Genomic DNA, 7559 nt, shown 5'->3' on the forward strand with positions numbered 1-7559 from the left:
GAACATTGATGCAGAAATACTCAAAAAAAAATACTGGCAAACCAAATCCAAGAACACATCAAAAAAATCATCTACCATGATCAAGTGGGCTTTATCCCAGAGATGCACGGCTGGTTCAACATATGAAAATCTGTCAATGTAATCCACCATATAAACAAACTGAGAAAAAAACCCCACATGATCATCTCACTAGATGCTGAAAAAATCTTTGAGAAAATCCAACACCCGTTCGTGATAAAGGTCTTGGAGAGATCAGGGATAACAGGAACATACCTAAACATAATAAAGGCAATATACAGCAAGCCAACAGCAAACATCAAATTAAATAGAGAAACTCAAAATGATTCCACTACAATCATGGATAGATACAATATATAGCCAACTGAAAGTCTTTATTCCAGCTGGCTAGGACTGTGCGTGGGTATTTGAGGGCTCAGGTGTAGCCATAAGTGCCCGGGGCATGAGCTTTTTAAAGGCAAAAACCAGTCTTAGAATCTGGCTGAGCAGCTGCAGTGGGGAGATTCACAGAATTGAGCAGTTTCACAGATGCTGAAATAGCTGGTTAGCTGGAGGAGGCTCTGTACAGGCTGGCAATTTGACAGAAACTATGATAATGTAGCTGGGGCATCTTGACCTGACTTCCTAGAATACAGTTGGTGATTTTCCATGGGATTCTCCATCAAATAGATGGAAGTCTAGTTAAACCCTAATGGCCTCAGCAGGAATACAAGATGGAGGAGCCCCTGTACTGTCTTGCTTTGTCTCATAGACTCTAGTTCCCATGCTTTCCCTCTGTTCCTAGTTCTCCTCTCACTTCATGGAGTCTGTTGAACTTTGCATAGTTTCTTGTGTCTGTACCACAGCAAGAAATTTTTGCCAGTCAACTGGGGGTAAATCCCTAGTTGTCTGAAGTGTAGTATCCCAAAGGCCTTATTTCTCTGTCAGTTTTTTTTACTATTGTTTCTGTAGGAAGATACATTTCCCCCTCAGTCTTGGCTGGATGTAGGAGTTATTATTGTACTTTATCTAAAACCAGGAGTGGTTCAAGTAAGAGGCTGACCTGATCACATGTACATTTTTAAAAAAGTTTCTCGTCAAGCCAGCTGTGGTGTTGGGTACCTTTGATTCTGGGAAGCCTGAGCCAGGAACTTATGAATTTGAGGCTAGCCTGGGCAATGTAGCAATATCTTGACTCCAATTTTTTATTTTGAAATAGAGATTAAAGTGTTCTGCTTCTCTGGTTGACTTCCTGAGAATCTGAAGTTATGTTGGAAGTAGATAAGCCGGTTAGGGTCCAGCTGTAAACATTCAGTTAAGAAATAGATGTAAGTGATATCAGGCAGCCAGTAACAGAGTGAAAGTGTCCACATTCCAACAGTATCCATGAGGGACAAAATGGGAACCAAGGGAAAACAGTTAAAACAACTGAGTATGCTTCTAAGACAGAAAAATCTGTTAAAATCAAGGTCTGATTTTTATATCCTTTTATAAATTTGGTTAGTATATCTCCCTGGGGAGGGATATATCCCTTTGTATGTGTGCCATGGTTAGAGAACAACTTGTGGGAATTAGTTCTCTCCTTCCATTATGTGGGTCCTGAGCATTGGACTCATTACTAAGACTTGGTAGCAAGTGCCTTTACCAATTGAGTTATCTCTCTGGCACCGCCCCCACCTGATTTTTAAATGCATTTCTAGTGTAGGGAGTAAGAATAATGACTCCAGATGTGTTACTCAACAAGGGGGGGGGTGGATTGAAAAACATGAGAACTCATGTGAAAAACCCCAGACACCAAGCCCTGGATTAAAGTTGAAGGAAACATACTTTAAATAAATAAGCATCTGGGAGCTTAATATACTATAGAATTAGAACATCACAGATGTAGCCTCCTAGTTTCTAGATATCACCTTTTAATTATACAGGTTACACATAACAATTAGCATCTAGAAAAACTATGCAGAAAATTGGAACACTATATAAGCAGCAGAAGGAACTTAAAACAGCATTATATTATTGTTTTTTTAATCAGACTTATTTTTGTTGCCTACTTTTGAAAAGTAGTGGGTAAATGGATTCCATGATGAACTGTGCTGTGCATATATATGTAAGGCGTTGTTCATGCTTATCTGTCCCCCACCTTGACTCCTGTGGGGACTCTACATTCCAAATAGTCTCACATCTGCTGCTTTTCTGTCTCATGCCAACACGCATGCGCGCACGCGCACACACACACACACACACACACACACACACACACACACACACACACACACACACACACACACACATACACACACACCCCACATACAAAATCCAGGTTCTGCATAAGAGAAAACAGTGTGAAAGTTTTTTTTCCCTGTTATACTCACTTGCTCCCTTCTATTTTAGCCTTCCTTCCTTCCTTCCTTCCTTCCTTCCTTCCTTCCTTCCTTCCTTCCTTCCTTCCTTCCCTCCCTCCCTCCCTCCCTCCCTCCCTCCCTCCCTCCCTCCCTCCCTCTTCTCCCCTTCCTTTTCACTCTCCCTCTCCTTTTCCCTCACTCTCTGTGATAAGAAGGCCCATTCCTCTATAATCAGATAGTATACTTCATAAGGGGCCAGGGGAGATGACTCTGTTGGGGAATTGCTTGCTGTGTAAACACAAGGCTCTGGTTTTGGGTCCCCAGAACCCGTATACAAATTGGCACCACAGCCAGTCCTTGTAATCCCACTGCTGGAAAGGCAGGCCAAGGCTCCCAAGGTCCTAGGTTTAGTGAGACTCTGCCTTCAAAATCTCTAAGATAAAGAGTGGAGGAGGTCACTGCTGGTGTGAGTGTGAACTTGTTCAGCCACTTTGGAAATCAGTATGGCAGTTTCTTGGAAAATTGGGAATCAATCTATTGTAAGACCCAGCAATGCCACCTTTGGGCATATACCCAAAGGATGGACACTCACCGCAAGGATATTTGCCCAACTATGTTCATAGCAGAATTGTTTATAATAGCCAGAAACAGGAAACAATCTAGATGTTCCTCAATGGAAGAATGGATAAGGAAAATGGGGTACATTTATACAATGGGGTACTACCCAGAGGTAAAAAGCAATAACAATAACGTCTTGAAATTTGCAGGCAAATGGACGGAACTAGAAAAAACATCCTGAGATAACCCAGAAAGACAACTAGAATATGTACTCACTAGTAAGTGGATATTAGACATAAAGGAAAGGACAACCAGCCCACAGTCCACAAGCCCAGAGAACCTAAGTAAGAAAGAGGACCCTAAGAGACATACATGGATTTTCATAAGACGGGGAAAAAGCCATGGTCTCCTGAGTAAATTGGGAGCGTGGGGACAGAGGGGAAGGTGGAAGGTGAGAGGGGAGGTGGGAAGGGGAGTGGGGAAAATATATAGCTCAATAAAAACAAGAAAAAGAAAGAAAGAAAGCAGGCTGAGCAAGCCGGTAAGCAGCCCTCCTCCATGGCCAGCTCCTGCCTTCAGGTTCCTGCCCTGGTTGAATTCCTGTGTTGACTGTTCATGAACAGTGATGTAGAAGTGTAAGCCAAATAACCCCCTCCCCAAAATAAAAGAGTGGAGGAGGAAGACACTCCACTTTGACCTCTGGTCTCTACACACGTGAGCATGTATGTACATGTGTATCTTTATGCAACATGCATACACAAACACGTATGCAAACTAAACGTACATATACATGGCAAAAGTGTATTTAATAAAAAATTAAGAAAAAACAATTTAATTAAAATAGTGAGTATAAATAGAAAATATATTGACTTTATGAAATAGTCAAATTTATTTAAATATCTTTTTCAAAAAGTGTGTGGTGGAAAACCCCTGAAAGTTAAGCAGAGGCAGGAAAATTGTCACAAGTTCAAGTCTAGCCTGATCTTTATAGTGAGCTGCAGGACAGCCAGAGCTACACAGTGAGACCTGTCTAAAAACCATGAACAGCAAAAAGTGTTAGTAAACATTTAGAGTAATCCTGTGATAGCAGGTTCTTTGTGCTGATTTCTGTATCACCAGCATCTCGTCTCTGGCATGGTAAGCATAATACACATTCATGTAAAAGTGTGTATATTGTAAGTGGGAAAATGCAATAACATTCCTTCCAGCATATATTTTATTCTTGGACACATCCACTCCAGTTTGGGAGAATATATGTCTCAAACCTTAGCTTGGTGTTGGGATGTGAACCTTGAAGGTAGTCTATAAGGGAAGGATATGACAGACCTGTAGCTTCCTTACATCTGACAGATCTGCAGCTTTCTTTGCTTTGCTTGTTGGAAGACAGACAATCCTATCCTCCAACTCCAGGTGCTGGTTAGCTCATTAACCCTTCAGTTAGGCTTCAGTGGCAGGTACCAGTGGTTTCATTTCCTCTTGCCAGAAGAGAGCAAGTCCTGCCTCTGTGTGCGAACAGCCACGGCTGTTCTCAGGCTCCATTGTCTGAGCTGCTTAGGGACTGTTGAAGGACTCTTGGCATCCACAGGATGATTTCTTCCCATTCTTTTACTGAGGAGCCTTCAGGTGGAACTTGTATGTGAGTGGAGCATCAATTAATTTTGGTTTGTTGCACATTCTGTTTGAGTCAGAGAGAAACTCAGAGCAGGTGGGCATGCTGTTAGCATGCGTCTGCAGTGCCTGGCACACAGGACTGGGGTCCTCACAACTCCACTCCGTGTCTGCTCACGGTGCGTCGCTCCTCACAGTGGTGACCCCAGCTCTTCTTCAGGAACTATGAATTACATAAAGAACAAACTTTAAAGTCTAAAAAAGAATTTAAATGAGATCATTATGCACTGCAAACAGCATTTCAAAAAGCAGGCATGCCCGAGGGACCTTCTGCCTTCTAATATAAGCAAGGCTGCTGTTTGTATAAATCCCTTCCTGTATATTAAAATTTCTCTGAGGAGGAATTTCTAAAACTTGTTTATTATGAACAAATAGAAGTTTTTAAAGCTGTGCTTTTTGGTATCTTAGGACTTGTTATGGCCCTTTTATTGTATTTTATTTATTATTATTATTATTTGGTTTTACGAGACAGGGTTTCTCTGTATTGTTTTGGAGGCTGTTGGTCCAGCCCGGCCTTGAACTCACAGAGATCCGCCTGCCTCTGCCTCCCGCGTGCTGGGATTAAAGGCGTGTGCCAACACCGCCCAGCTGTTATGACCCTTTTTAACAACCAGGTTACAATTTACCATCTTACAGATAGGTAGTACAGACTTCAGTAGTCACCACTAAAATATTTACGTATTGGGTATCTTTAGTTTCTTTTCATTTTCGAGAGCCATTTAAGAGCAACTGCAATTGAAGACCTCTGTCATCTTTAACTCCCTCTCATTTGTTCCCATCAAAAGTCCTTGGTCCCAAAAAATTCTGACTGCAAACATAATTCTGTATTTTACATTTCTGTTACATATTTAGCAAACTTCATGAAAATGTTTTTTCTTATATTTCTCTTTTCCTTATTCTTTATGGCACACAGACCACTTAGCATAATTTTTTGGTTTAGTCTTAGAATTATGTGTTCATTCACTGACTCATTCATTCTTGTACATACAGATTTATGTAGTAAGCACAGTTTCTAACTGCCCGCAGTGTGCCGGGCACTGCAGTAGTCTCAGAAGCATATGGTAGACTGCGTGTGTGGAATGTGCAGAAATGATCTTGACTCCATGGGAGTGGGCTGGGTCCCTTATGAAGTTTGTAGTTGCACATACTACTGTAACTCCTGCCAGCTCTGCCTAAAGGCTAAAAATAAAAACTCTGCATTCAGATATTTGTTAGAGCACGAACGAGATGTCACCACATTTCCCTTCTTGCATAACATAAGAAAAGGTTATAACTAATATAAGAAAAACTGTATACAAAAAGTACAACTATATGCAATATATACAGGCAATAAGTATGTCAACAATGTCTAGTCCATTAGTAATTGACAAATTCAGAGAAAGTACTTGATACCTATCCTATCTTGGTGAGTTCAACAGGTTGTACCTAATTCACTTTCTATCCTAACTTGCATTACCAAACCAAAGTTATCTTTTTATGTCTCTCCACCTTATACACTTTACACCTCTTTAGTGAATTTCTTTTCTGAATCTAGCAACAAGGAAAACTATAACTAGAAAACCTAGATGCTTGAATGTCACAAGAGTAGGACCACTCTGGTGCTGCACTGTGTGGGGACTTGCCTTCACACGGTGTGGCAAATTGGTACCTGCGGAAACTACAGGGACAAATACAAATGACTCTGGATAATGTTTGCTCATTTAAATCACAACCCAGTAAAATAGTGTTTACCAAAAACAAAAAACACACTGAAGTGAGAAAGTAAATCCAATGCTGATTTTCCTCCATGCAGAAACTGACTCATACTCATTGAGTTGAATAGAAGGAAGAGGTAGAGAAATAGATAATTAAGACATATTGATATGTGAGGTAGAAAAATCCAGGGAATAGTGTGTGCCTCTTAATCAGTATACTAATAATTTTCAAAACAAAGTCCAAGGCCAACAGAGGGAAGGACAATAAAAACAGAAACACTCACTGGATGTGGACAGAAATGATCTTGGTACTGGAGAGAATAATTTTATGGTACTGACTGAGATAGAAGATACCATAAATCAAATGTGGTGACACAGGCCTGTAATCCCGGCACTGGAGAGGCTGAGGCAGGATTGTGAATTCAAGTCAGGCCTGGACTAAATAGACTCTGACCAGGTAATTAATAAATATACAAGTCCACCATTGTTTGAATAATGTGGCTTTAGAGTTGAAAAGTTTTACTTTATATACCATTTAAAGTCTTTTCCTGCTGTGGTTAAGTGATATCCATTTTATGGTTTGTTGCTGGAATAGAATTTGATATTCTAATGTACAGCTCTGGAGGGTGGAGCCAGAGTTCTGCCCCAGGTTCCACACCCAGCACCAAAAAGAAAGAGTAAAATAACAGCAGTATTCTGCAGGGTTCAAAATATAAAATGACTATTTTCTGCAGGTATTTTCAAGAAACGTCTCATAGAGTATCTGTGAGTATATCACATCTGAATTCCCATGCTTTTTTATAGAGCTTACATTACAGATAATAGGAATAATAATAATATTAATGTTATAAAACACGAGCATTTGGGATGAACTATTAAAAGTAATTTGGGGTTGTTTTTAATATGAACATTAATATGACATTTTCAGGTGTAATGTATTTTTCCATTTGTAGCTTTTTTCCTTTCATTTTTCTGTATCACATTTTATGTTCTAGAAACACCCAACTGCTTGTAGGGCCTCCAGTAGCGGCATCTCTCTCTTGTGATTTAGGCTCTGCTTTGCATTACAGTTTCCTAGTTTTTTCCTCTGTCATCCTTCGGATCAGGCCTCACCGCTTCTGGGAAGCCTCAGCTGCCTCCACACCCGTTGGGTTGCATCCTCCTTCTTTTCGTCTTTGTGTCTACTGCTGTGTGCTCTGTAGTTGATTATGTGTTCATGACCTCACTTCAGGTGGGCATTAAAGTATTCAGTTTTCTTCTTTGGAGCAGCACCCTGCCATATGTAGCTATATGTAGTTTT

The sequence above is a fragment of the Mesocricetus auratus genome, unplaced genomic scaffold (genome assembly GCF_017639785.1).
Source record: "Mesocricetus auratus isolate SY011 unplaced genomic scaffold, BCM_Maur_2.0 Super-Scaffold_100004, whole genome shotgun sequence".
Taxonomy (NCBI): Eukaryota; Metazoa; Chordata; class Mammalia; order Rodentia; family Cricetidae; genus Mesocricetus; species Mesocricetus auratus.